This window comes from Ammospiza nelsoni, chromosome 2 (assembly GCF_027579445.1).
Source record: "Ammospiza nelsoni isolate bAmmNel1 chromosome 2, bAmmNel1.pri, whole genome shotgun sequence".
Taxonomy (NCBI): Eukaryota; Metazoa; Chordata; class Aves; order Passeriformes; family Passerellidae; genus Ammospiza; species Ammospiza nelsoni.
The window spans coordinates 103,767,984-103,780,328 of NC_080634.1; positions in this window are offsets into that span (position 1 = coordinate 103,767,984).

Below are 12,345 nucleotides of genomic sequence, written 5' to 3' on the forward strand. Positions count from 1 at the left end.
ACCCCAAGAGGCGAGTAGGCATAAGCATAGCTGGTAAAAAATCATACTTTAAATGCTACCGGCATTCAGAGGAGTTTGTGCCCAATTTTCATCTTCGGTGTTTAACATCACTTGAAAGTGAAATTTTAAATGCGAAGTTATGCAAAAGTCATCAGAGTGAGATTCTATGAGTTCTTTTAATGAAAAAAAAACCCAAACCACAGAAAAGAAACCCCAAATATTTACCCAACCCTCCTCATACTCTTCTGTATGACAGTGAAATTCATACAGCCCGCTTTAGTATCCTGCATATACTGCAAGTTACTACTAACAATTTATTTTAAGCACTCTCATAAGCAGTAAATGGATCTTTAGAAACAAGGAAAATGAGTCCTTGACATAATTATAAATATTTAATATTAAGACAACATTAAAGAAACAAGTAAAAATATGCTAATCCAAGTAATTAAAATACACAAGAGTAAGAGAAAGAAATACTGGAAGATGCTTACAGAAAGTCTTTATAGTGAAATATGTTATGCTCATCACCAATGCAGATGAATGCTGCTTTTAATTCGAAATATTTTCCCCTTTTTGTAATGTTGGACTTTTGCAGGAAAATGAGAGATTATGTTCATTGCAATGATGGATACAAAAACATGCCAAGTGTCAAAGAATAAGTCCCTGTGAGACACAGAGGAAATGAAAACATATTTTAAAGCTATTCTTTAAACCCAAGCCAGTGCTAGATACAACATCTGAGGGATCTGTTCCCTGGGAGGCAGTGGGACACCGTATCTCGGTTTCTACAGCTGTTGTTGCAGAACAACATGAACTGGTGCAGTCCTATACCAGCTCGTAATTGTCCCTGGAGGCTGAAATTGGGAAGCCCAGCCAACAATAATCCTGCTTCTTAGATCCCTGATGTGATGAAGCAGAATAAACAATAGTCATAAGAATAAATGTCTGCAAGATACATCATCAGTGAAAAGAGCAGAACAGAAGAAAACTTTTAACTCCTTCTTCTAATCCAGGAATGGATTTATAATGCCTTCACTTATGTCCTTCACCTCCAAGCTATAGCTGATGTAAAACAAAAAAATTCTTTACAGGATTATTAGAAAAGGAAGAAGGAATTCCTGACTGCTTCTATTTTCCAGTAGAATGATGACCTTGTTTTCTGGTGACTCGCCCATCATCTTTCATTTTCTTTTGTAGTTACTTGACTGAAATACTTGGGTCAGAAAAAAGCAGTCATTTTTTTAAAATTCTCAGTGTTCTTCACAAAGAGGGAGATAGGCGCATCTGTATGTATATATAAGTATGTATGTGTACATATATCTGTATATGCATACATATAAATGTATGGCTTCGCAGTTTTTTGCAGGGAGATTCTGTGATTTTAGAAGAAAGCAAAAACATCAAAACACACCAAAAAATACATTATATGGAGGCAGGTTCCCATGAACTCCTACAAGTTAAAATCCAACATGATGTTCTGGGAAGTTGATGCAGGCAAAAAAAAGAAGTTTAAGAACTGTCACTTCCCCAAAGAAATAACACTAAGAGTATAAGTAAATGAACTCTCCATGCAGAAAATGCACCAGGCAGAGTAAAATATGCCTGGCTGTCACAAGCTCCTCCTGAGAATTTCTCAGATAGGAATGAAGCTCCAGAAAAGAGAATTTGGGTCAGGTTACTTGGAGGAGCTACAAAAGCATAGCCTGATCATGCAGGAATGAAGTAAGAAAAGGCAGCAGAAAATGAGACACAACTAGTAAGGGACATTTGGGGTAACATGAAATAATTTTAAGTATGCTACCAGGCATGGAAAAGAATCAAGCAAATGGTTATGTCCCTATCAAGCAGAACTGATAACTGATAAGTTTTTAATAGACGACACTGGGAAAGTCAAGCTTTTTAATATTTTTGTATCTAATTTTTACTTTTATACATACATATATATATATATATATATATATATATATATATATATATCAGGCATTATTGATAATTGGGAAAAAAAGACATTTCAAATTTGACAATCAAAGAACCAAGTGAAAAATTACTCTAACACAATTTGCTGCTTTTCCATCACCTGAATTTAAAGGGCTGCATGATGAAAACTTATGGTTATCATTGATAATTTCGAGTGAATGAATATTAGAGGAGAGAAGGGGAGAAAAAAGAAAGAAAGAAAGAAAGAAAGAAAGAAAGAAAGAAAGAAAGAAAGAAAGAAAGAAAGAAAGAAAGAAAGAAAGAAAGAAAGAAAGAAAGAAAGAAAGAAAGAAAGAAAGAAAGAAAGAAAGAAAGAAAGAAAGAAAGAAAGAAAGAAAGAAAGAAAGAAAGAAAGAAAGAAAGAAAGAAAGAAAGAAAGAAAGAAAGAAAGAAAGAAAGAAAGAAAGAAAGAAAGAGAGAAAGAAAGAAAAAGAAAGAGAGAGAAAGAAAGGTTAGTTATTACATACCAGTCTGTTACATACCAATCTGTTTGACCTCAGTACACAGCAAAGATACTGGAGCAAGTAAACAAGCTATCTTTGAGCAGTTGTAACACAACAAGTAACAGCCAACACAGCTTTGTCAAGAACAAAAGATGTCAAATCTAATCTCTCCTGCAACAAAGTAAGAGGGATCATCAGCAGAGGAGAAACATTGAAGGTCATGTTGAATGTCACTTTAGTAAGATTTCTGACATGGTTTCATATGATATTCTTTCAGCAAACAAGGAAAACAATGTAGAAGAAGTTATTTAGGGAGCTCATACAAGCGGCTCGTTGTCAGAAGGATGTTAATGAACTCAGTGATGGTTCAGAAAACATGTTTACATTACTGAAGATTATACCAAACTTAGAGTCCTTAGAATGCTAGAGGACAGATGTTGGGTTTAGAAGGATTTTCGCACACTAGCGGTTTGGTTTGGGAAAAGGAGGGTTCTATTCAACGGGGATAAGTGCCTGCTACTGGGTGGCGGCACATGCGATCAGCTGTGCAAACAGGAAAGGGGGAACTACTGGGTGTTCTGCAGGGAAAAAAGCTGCAATTACGTGACCAAAAAAAACTCCAAAAAAGTTCTGCTTTTATGTGAATCACAATCTATGAAAAAGGGATAATGTCACAGAGCTGCAATGAGAAAGTTAAACCACATAAAACAATACAGAAAAAGGATGGACTCTTTGTGAAACACCCTTATTTACATGGCCCTAGGAAAACTTAGTAGCCATGATCTGTTTGGTTCAGTAAATATGTGGCTCATGGAAAGAGCAGAAAAAACAATCTGAATTATCAGGTATTTATAAACATTACTTAGAAGAAAATTTTAAAAAAAAACCCCACAACGTGGAATTTATGTTGAAGGGAGAAAGTAAAAGAAGGAGAAACATACATATCTTTGCAGTACTGATATATGCAAGTGCTGTAAAGATAAAAGGATTAATTCACTCTCCAGTTCCGTAGTGGATGGATCAAGGTTTAAAACAAAGCAAGATGAGAAAATAAAAATTATAAGGATAGGAAGAAGATTGCCTGGGTGTTTGTACAGCCACCAACCTCAGACTCTACAAGAAGAGCTTGTACCACCGTTCAGAACTGGCACAGGTAGATTGGCCCTCAGGCAGAGAGTGGACTCAGCCACCTTCCATGGTACCTGATAACAACATGATTCAATGAATGTAAGCTTTCTTGAAGGCCATTGAAAATATCAGCTTCCTCAGAGAAGGGATTTTATTGTTTCTGCAAAATGCATGCCACTGTCTTCCAAAAATAAATTGTTTCGATAAGAATTTTAAACTGCTTTTCTATTTTCTGAGTCCTCCTCCTTTCAAGCTGTCACAATATGATTATGTGACTAAGTGTATCAAAGATATCTGAGAGGATATGCACTTTCACTAGCTGTAGAAAGCCGCAATTTAGACCTAAAGAGGTCTGCCTTAGCATTCAGTTATGTGAATTCAACAGATACTGTAGATTTTTATCCTACAGCAAATTAACATTTTGTTCTTTCTCAAGAACGAAGTTTGCCTTTTCCAGAACAGCCTCAGAAGTCCTTCAGGGCCTGATGTGTGACAATGACATATGCTTTTAATAACATCTTCTTTAATGTTTCTTTTCCTTTTCTGCTGGCTTATAGAAAATGCCATCACCTCCTTCACAATTTTTAAACTGTGTAGATTAAGAGCAGGAATAATTTCAGATGACAAGTGTAAAGAACACTCACTGTGACTAGAGTAAGTAAAAACATTCAGGCCTTCTAAAACAGTTTCATTTAATGCTAATAATATTACAGTATATACATGAGGTGTTTAGACATGCATGTAGGAACTGGTAGCCCTGAAAGAAAAGGAGTTATGTTACTTTCATTTGCATAGCTGCAAACCTGAAAATAACTTCTCTGAGGTACAAGAAGTTCACAGAAATAAGTGGGAACAGATTATTCACCACACAACTTGTTAAAATATTTGACTGTGTTAGTTAAAAATTGATTTTTAAAGGAAAAGCAGTGAGAAACCAATTTCCTGTAAGACAGACCTAAACTATGGCTAATCTTTTGCCACTGGAAAAATAGTGATTAAAATTACCCCCGCAAGGGAAAACAGATTTTTTTTTCTGTATTATTTTAAGTGAGTGCTTCCTGCACAATGACAAACAAGAAAAAAATGTTTACTCCCAAAATCTTGTGGGCAAAAACATGTAATAGATTTGTAATACCAAAAAAGACAAAATTTTAAGCAGTAGTTTTTTTCTATAGCTGAAGTATAAGAATCCTGAACATGTTCATAAACTGACAAAGTAAAACCAGTTTTTACATGGAAATTATTTGTTTCAGTATTTCTAAATACCTCATTTGACCCTTTCTTTGCTTTGATATAAATTGCATTGTGTTTGAATTCAAATTATGCAAATCCAATGTTTTCAGTACTTCTAGCTCTAACTATCTCATTTTGAGAGTTAAAATACCAACCTTGTATTGTGGTTTGGTTTTTTTAATCCAGGAAAGGCAGAAAAATAATCCCTCTACTGGAGACAATTTCAGTGAATCCAAACTACTTGTGTAAATGTAGTAGGAATCTTCCCAGCTAGGCTAAAAGAAATTAATAAAATAGGAGGAAACATTTTATGAAATTGATTTAAACATGGGATTTCAAATAAAGCAACAGCACTAGGGAACAAAACTGTTACTTCTGGGTCATAATAACCCAGGTCAGTGATTTGTATTAGAGGTCCAAATGCAAAAGCTCTAATAAACATTCTGCCACCAATCCTGATATGTCATCAAATATTTTTGCAATGCACTTGACTCAAATTCCAATTTATTTTGCAATAGTAAAAATTAATTATTAATTATTGTCATTTAGTTGGCACACTCCACAAAACAGGGTAGAAGGTAGCATAACTTTTATCTTAATGCCATTGATTTCTCTGCATGCCTAGGTAAGAATTAATTTCTCCAAGGTGTACTACAAGTGTCTTCCAACAGGAGAGTAATAAATGTTTGAGCTTTTATAATTACCAGAGAGGAACTATTCTGGCTCCAGGTTCATATTTTGGCAAACAAAAGCAAAGTCTCCTTTAATGTGCTGACATTTCTCCTTTGGATGCTCTTTGAAAGTGGAAAGGAAATTCAATTAAAATAGAGCACCCTCATCACTAAGAATGAGAGCAAACAAGATGAAGTGCTAATAATCCCTACCCTTGAATTCAGCAGCTGCTGCAAAGCCTGCCATCTCCCTGCTGCTGGGGCTTATCCAGCTGTCTGGGGACATCACTGCCCCACTCAGTCCCACGTGAAAAAAACCTCCAGCTCTTCTGGCTGTGAGAAAGCTTTGAGAAAATGAAACATTTAGGCAAATGCATTGTTGTCTCCCAATATTTTTAGGTAACCTGGCAGAGTCATACAGATACATGTAAGGCGGAGGTCCTCTCAAATGTAGCCTTTGGACCTCATGGTGCCACAACTTCCAAATCCAGTCCAGTTTCTGTGATGATACTGAGCCAAGCACTTCTGCCATGGGATTTGCCAGTTACTGCTGACAGCTCCCTGCCAGCCCATGCTGCCAGCCCATGCTGTACCCCTTGGCTCTGTGGATGGTGGGGCAGGCAGGAGCAGGCCAGGAGCAAGCAGGGCAGCAAGGTGGAGCCCAGCTGGCTAGTGAGGGGAGGGAGTGGGCCATCAGCTGGATTTAGCACAGGCTGGCCACCACTTGGGCTGCCTTTGGGGCAGAGTGGCAGCTGTGACCTGCTGGAGCCACTGCCCTGGTTGGAACAGGATCTCAAATCCACAATCAAATGAATCAGCTCTCTGAGTGCTGAGTGTGTAAATCCTTGCTTGGGCTCCACCCTGTGCTGAGCATGCCCTGGGAGAAATGGAGGTGACAGGGAGTGTCACCATGGGAGAAAGGGAGTGCCATGCGTGGGAAAGGGCTAACTGCTAAATGAATGTGCTGCATAAGAATCAAACCACAAAGGTGCTTTCTTTGAAGCCAAGAGTATCAGGATGTTTGAGCCAGGTTGCTATCTCTTTCAATTAGTACCCTAAAACCAAAAGAAGAATTAACTAATGAAAACACCATTAAAGCATTCTTGAAAGTTTAGTTTCAAGTCATGCATTGTTTGGCTTGATGTGATAAACCATGTACACCCTGAGAGGCCACCACAGGCATGAATAATATGACAAATGCCATGCTTTGTGTGAACAGCACTTATTTCCATTTCAGTGCAATGAAACCTGAGATGCCAGAGTGGTTAATCCTGTTTAGTGCTACTGCCAAGTCAGGGATCTGTCAGCATTATGTTTTCAAATGATGACAGAGGCAGTTTTCTTGCAGCTCTCAGCTTGCAAGCTCACAAATGCCAGCAACTTCTGCTTTCCTTAAAACACTATTCCTTGTGAACAGAATACCTTGGTTTAAATAGGTACTTAAATTGCTATTTCATTTATTCAGCTTCTAATAATTTATTTATTCATTTATTTATGGCAGAGTGTACTTGGCTTTATTAAGAATAGATGCTTCTGCCCCTCAACAGCCACATTCAGAGCAGCATGGGCACTGGGGTCTCTGCCAAGCACAGCTTTTCTCAGCTTTCCACCAAGTGCAGAAGACCCCAGGGGGAGCCTTGCTGCTGGAGAGTGTGAAGGGAGGGAGAGGGGGCAGGTGGCCAGAGAAAGGGGGTCGGACAAAGGCCACAAGCAGCAGCTGCTAACATCTCTGTCCTTCCCTTTCTGCAGGGAAAGAGTGGTCATCTCCTGTCACCCATCCCTGTCCTAATAATAGATGACCCCAAGTCAACACTAAATAGAGCTAATGGGATTTTATTTTCTCTGTGTCAAAACATTACCTTTAATTATTTAGAACAAATACATAGGGTTTTAGTCTAATAAATGATGTTATGGCGGTTGAAATATTTTATACAAAGATACAAAAATAATGTACTTTTCCTTTCTCATAGAAATGCCACCTTACCTTCAGCTTTCAATCTTTGGGTGAAAAAAATGAAGCATTTCAACTCTTTGTTAGCTTTCAATTTTAACAGCATTTTTGTATATGTTACCTTTTGAAAAAGTATATAAATGTTCTTTATTAAAAATATGAAGATAAAAGAAGAGGGTAGAAACGGTAAGAAAATGCCAGAAAAGCCCTATACACCATTTCTGTTGTACCTCCAGATTGTAGGTTGAGGAATCAGAGGGAGAGTTGTTGAAACAAGGATGAGGTGAAGGACAAGTCCTCAGGTTAAACAGTACATTCAGAGAGTTTTAAAATAAATCATGGAACTGCTGAAATAATACACACTCACTCTTAGGCAGACAAAGAGATACTTCTCAGGAGCTTGTTAGGAATACTTTCTCTGCCTCAACCACAACAAAGGGTCAAAGATGCTCATGGTCCCTAAGGCAAATCCTAAGGCCACACTTAGGAAGCATCTGCATAAAAGGATCTTTATCAAGAAAGGTGTCTATAAACAACACTGAAAATAATTCTCACAATATTCAAGCACTATTTAAATCAGAGTCATATTTTCTATTGTGTTTTATTTTGTTCTCTCCATCTCAAAAAATGCAAACAAAATTATTACAAAAATAGATGATGAAACAAATTAGAAATTCTCTTGAGACTTTTATGGAAGGAGACACTATATGTAAGGCTGTTAAATGTAGACATGAGTGAAGGGCAATTAATACTTTCAAAAAAGAAAAATAGAAATAATGTAAACTCACAGACAAACATAAGAATGTGCACTTATCTTGAATGTCAGAAAATGTGATGAGCAAAAATAGAAAAACCTGTGAAACTCCTTAACACAATATAACATTGCTGTTACCAACAGCTAACAGGATATCACAAAGAGATAGAACTGTAAAGATTAAAGTACTTCTGACTGTCTTATGATGATAATAATAGAGATAATTTTAAATAGAGAGCATCCCTTTGGGTTTTGCTTTTGTAGCTGACAGATGCTGAGGGTAAGACAGAAAACTCTCTTTTTTTTTGCCAGTAACAATTGCTTGTACTTTTTATACAATCATTTATGTTGTCGGTTTCAGAGAAAAATAATGGGACTTCATAAATCTCTGTTTCCTTTCCAAAAATTCCTTTGTTCTTAAAAATGAAAATCTGTCATGACCAAAATACCAGCTGAGCAGGACACAGGGAAGGAGAATCATGTTTCTAATGGAAACATCAGAGATGTAAAGAAAATGCATTGCATAAGAAGTAAGACATCAAATATGAGAATTATCAGAACATAATGTTTTTTCATTCTAGTAGTTCTTTTTTTTTTTTTTTTTTTTGTTGCCAGGGATGTAAGTTCTTAAACACTTGGCATTAACAGCTTTTTTTTATTCCAATGTTTATATATTTATTCTTGTTCAGTTTCTTGTGAGGTTATTCCCAAAATAACTTCACAAAGTAGGCTCTAATGGAAAAATTCTCATGCCTTCAAAGAAAAGAGGATATGAGCACAGAGTCAAAATCTTCTCCAACTAAACCCTCTATGCTTGCACCCAGTCACTGGTGCAGAGGTTGATGTTCCCATCACAAACACATTGTTTCTACACGTGCAACAAGGATCCTTGAGCTGCTGACTTAGGTGCATTCTCCTCTCCTTGAGAGAATTCTTCACAGCAGGATAGTGCTGCTGCTGGGACAGCAGCACTGCTGTATAGATATGTACATACCAGCTATATATACACACAATATAACATTTATAAATACACACACAATATAACAATATGTAAAGTACATCTAAACTGGAGGGAGCCGCAAGAGATCCAAATTAGGAATGGCTGGAAGGTACAATGGAAACTGAGAAATGGAGAAAGTATGACATGAGCACATTGTGTAAACTGGTATGAAATAAGGTACCAGTTTCTGCAGCGCTAAATCTGCTCCACTCCTGGTGATTTACCTGATGTGTGTTGCCTGTTGCCTGTTATGGCAAATCTGTGTGAGCTGTACAAGTAGTCAAAGCATCCCTCAACTGTAACTACCTCTTGGGCTGCCCTCTCCTCTCCAGATGGAACTTCCAAGTATGATTTGGGCCCACTGATATGGCAATTCTTTGTGTATACAGATGGAGTTTTGCTCATTACCTGTTTAAAGGACCCCAGGAGGAATGTGAAGCATTAGCCCCTTGGCCACAGGCTGGCCAGAAATGCATCAACCTCATCAATCTTGCCAGCAATCAGTCTGAGCAGGAGCTGAGCATGTCTGAACACAGTCTGGAGATTTTTGTGCTAGGAATTGTCTAATCCAGGGAAGAGGCAGGGTAATGGAGGGGTTCCAGGGAAGAGGCAGGGTAATGGAGGGGTTCCTGTAAGTGAAGTGGCAGGTGTGATCCTATACCTGTTATAGGTCTTTTCCTACCTCTGTGGAACACACAGAGTTAACTTCTGGACATCTTATTTCTCAGATTAAAGATGTCAGAAGCTAAGGAAAGAAAAGTGATTTACCTTCAAATAGTTCTGCTGACCTTACACATTTATCACTTTACAGGATTTCATTTTTTCAATTGAGTCCATTGTTTCAACACCATTACCTCCACTTTTAGCAAAGACAATTACAGGGCATTTATTTATACACCAGAGACACATTGCTAAGATTTTTACATTCTTTTCACCCAAAATAGGTCTGTCGTGAAACAGTTGTTTGTCTTAAGCAAATATTTTTTCTCTCAAAGTTTTACTTAGAAATGCTCAAATGTCTTTTTATTTGCACAAGACAAAGACCTGTTTTACTGCCTGTGACAAGTGAAGAACAGGTTGAGGTAAAGCACTGGGAGGACATGGATTATTTAGCTAATGTCATACCATTGTATGGACAGACTATTTAAGGATTTGTTTTGGGAGGTTTTTGTATTCTCTTAGTTGAGCTTTATCTTTATCTTAAAGTTATCTTTCTATCAGACTACTATTGCAAACAAACAGCAAGTTATTAATGTCCTACTTACAATTACTTAGCAACAAGGGAAAATCCTAGTTATTTTTTAATTTTTAAAAATTATTATTTAACATAAAGATTATTTTTATTATTTAAAAGACAGATTATTATTTTAAAATATTGTTACTTAAAAAACTCTACTTCATCCTTGTGCCCTGCCACCAGTCATGTGATAATTACTGAATGCATATGATCACCTAAATAATTTGAAGATTAGAAAATCACCACTTTTAAATTTGTTTTTAATTTACAAAGTGGCCTGGTTCCATGTGCAGAATAGGGCCTTCTATGCCCCTGACCTGTGTTCATCACTGCATTTCATGGCAGCATTGCTATATTCATTCCATCTGCCTCTCTTGGCTGTGGCCAGCTGGCTGTGGTGATGTTCTGTTCAGACACACCACGGCAGCAGAGAAGTTACAGGACCCTCTTACTTCATTACCTTTGGCTGAAAGCTGTTCCTTAAGTACATTTGTAAAATCCCACACATGCTGGAACTGTCCCAGGACATTAAGCCCTAGGAACCATGGGGACTATAACCAATTTTTCTTGTTGGCCAGAGCCATGAACACTTTGAGGTATTTTATGCCTCCAGGTCAAAGTGCTCATCATGGAATAGCAAATGGTTGTGATTTGTCTGGTTGACTTTTCTGATCCAATGTAGGGAGGTTGAAGGACAAGGACAGAGCTGTAACACCCAAATAGTGCTTCTGAGATCTTGGGATGAGAAAACAGAAATGCCATTGCACTATCCCCATCCATGTATCACTACTCTATCCAGTCCCAATCATAGGAAACTCCTTTTGAAAATAGGAAATTTTCACTACTGAAGAACCTGTAAATTCAGTTGATTTTAATACACAAAGCTGGGAACCTTTAAATTTTATGATTCTTGATGCCAACTCACTAATAAAACATCATTTGCAAAACAGTGCCTTAGAAGTCTTTGTTGAGTCAAGTTGAACAAACTGACATTTCAGGATGCCCAAGGCATTTGGAGAAATGACTACTGCATAGAGATGACAAAAGAAGGGTCAATTTCTCTTTTTTTAGTTACAATTAAACCCATGTACTTCCCTTTAATGAAATCTGTCCTTGTGGGCATTTTCAGTGCTTCAATAACTTTAGGAAACAATGATCTAAAGAAAATATAGCAATAGGACATAAAACTGCCTTACTTCAAAAAGGCAAAGTAGTTTTTCAGGAAACAGGAAGGTAAAGGCAAATCCAAAGATTGGGCTACAAGCTCTTCTGAGATGGTCAATGCTCCAGCAAATGGAAAAGGCAGCAGACTGAACAGAAACAAAAGGAACAGTTGTTTTTGTTTTGCAACTTTGGAAAGCCCCCCAGCTTTAGCTTAGCCCCTCCAAAGCCCTAGTTTTGATAAAAATAGGAGGCAAACTAGGACTGCAAATCTGTAAATCTGACTGTAAAGTAGCTTCTGAAAATCAGATACTGAATTTGATAAATAAAAATATTTCAACTAAGACATATTCTCAGGGAGAATAATGGGATCCAGACCAAATGAATTTTCTCTCTCTTGTGAGTCAGGACTATGTTAACATTGCCTAAAATAACACTGAATCTGAATTACATTGCTCTGAACAACTTCCACATAACATTATTTCTGGCATGCATGATGCTGCAGGTCTGGATGACACCACCTTTAGTCTACCTTCATTCTAAGCCCATAAAGAAAAAGATACCTTTATATGTGGTTTTGTTTTATTTTTATTTTTCTTTATCTTTAGCTGCATTTGAAGTTTATATGCTGCAGTAGATTTTTGTACATATTGATACTTTTATTATATTTATCGAGATGCTTCATGGCTTCCTTGGAACTTTGTTGGCTATTTCCACTGGTAAGAAAGCTAATTACACAAATCATTGATTACAGGAGTATTTCTGTCTCTTCTGGTTTACAGAGGCTCTT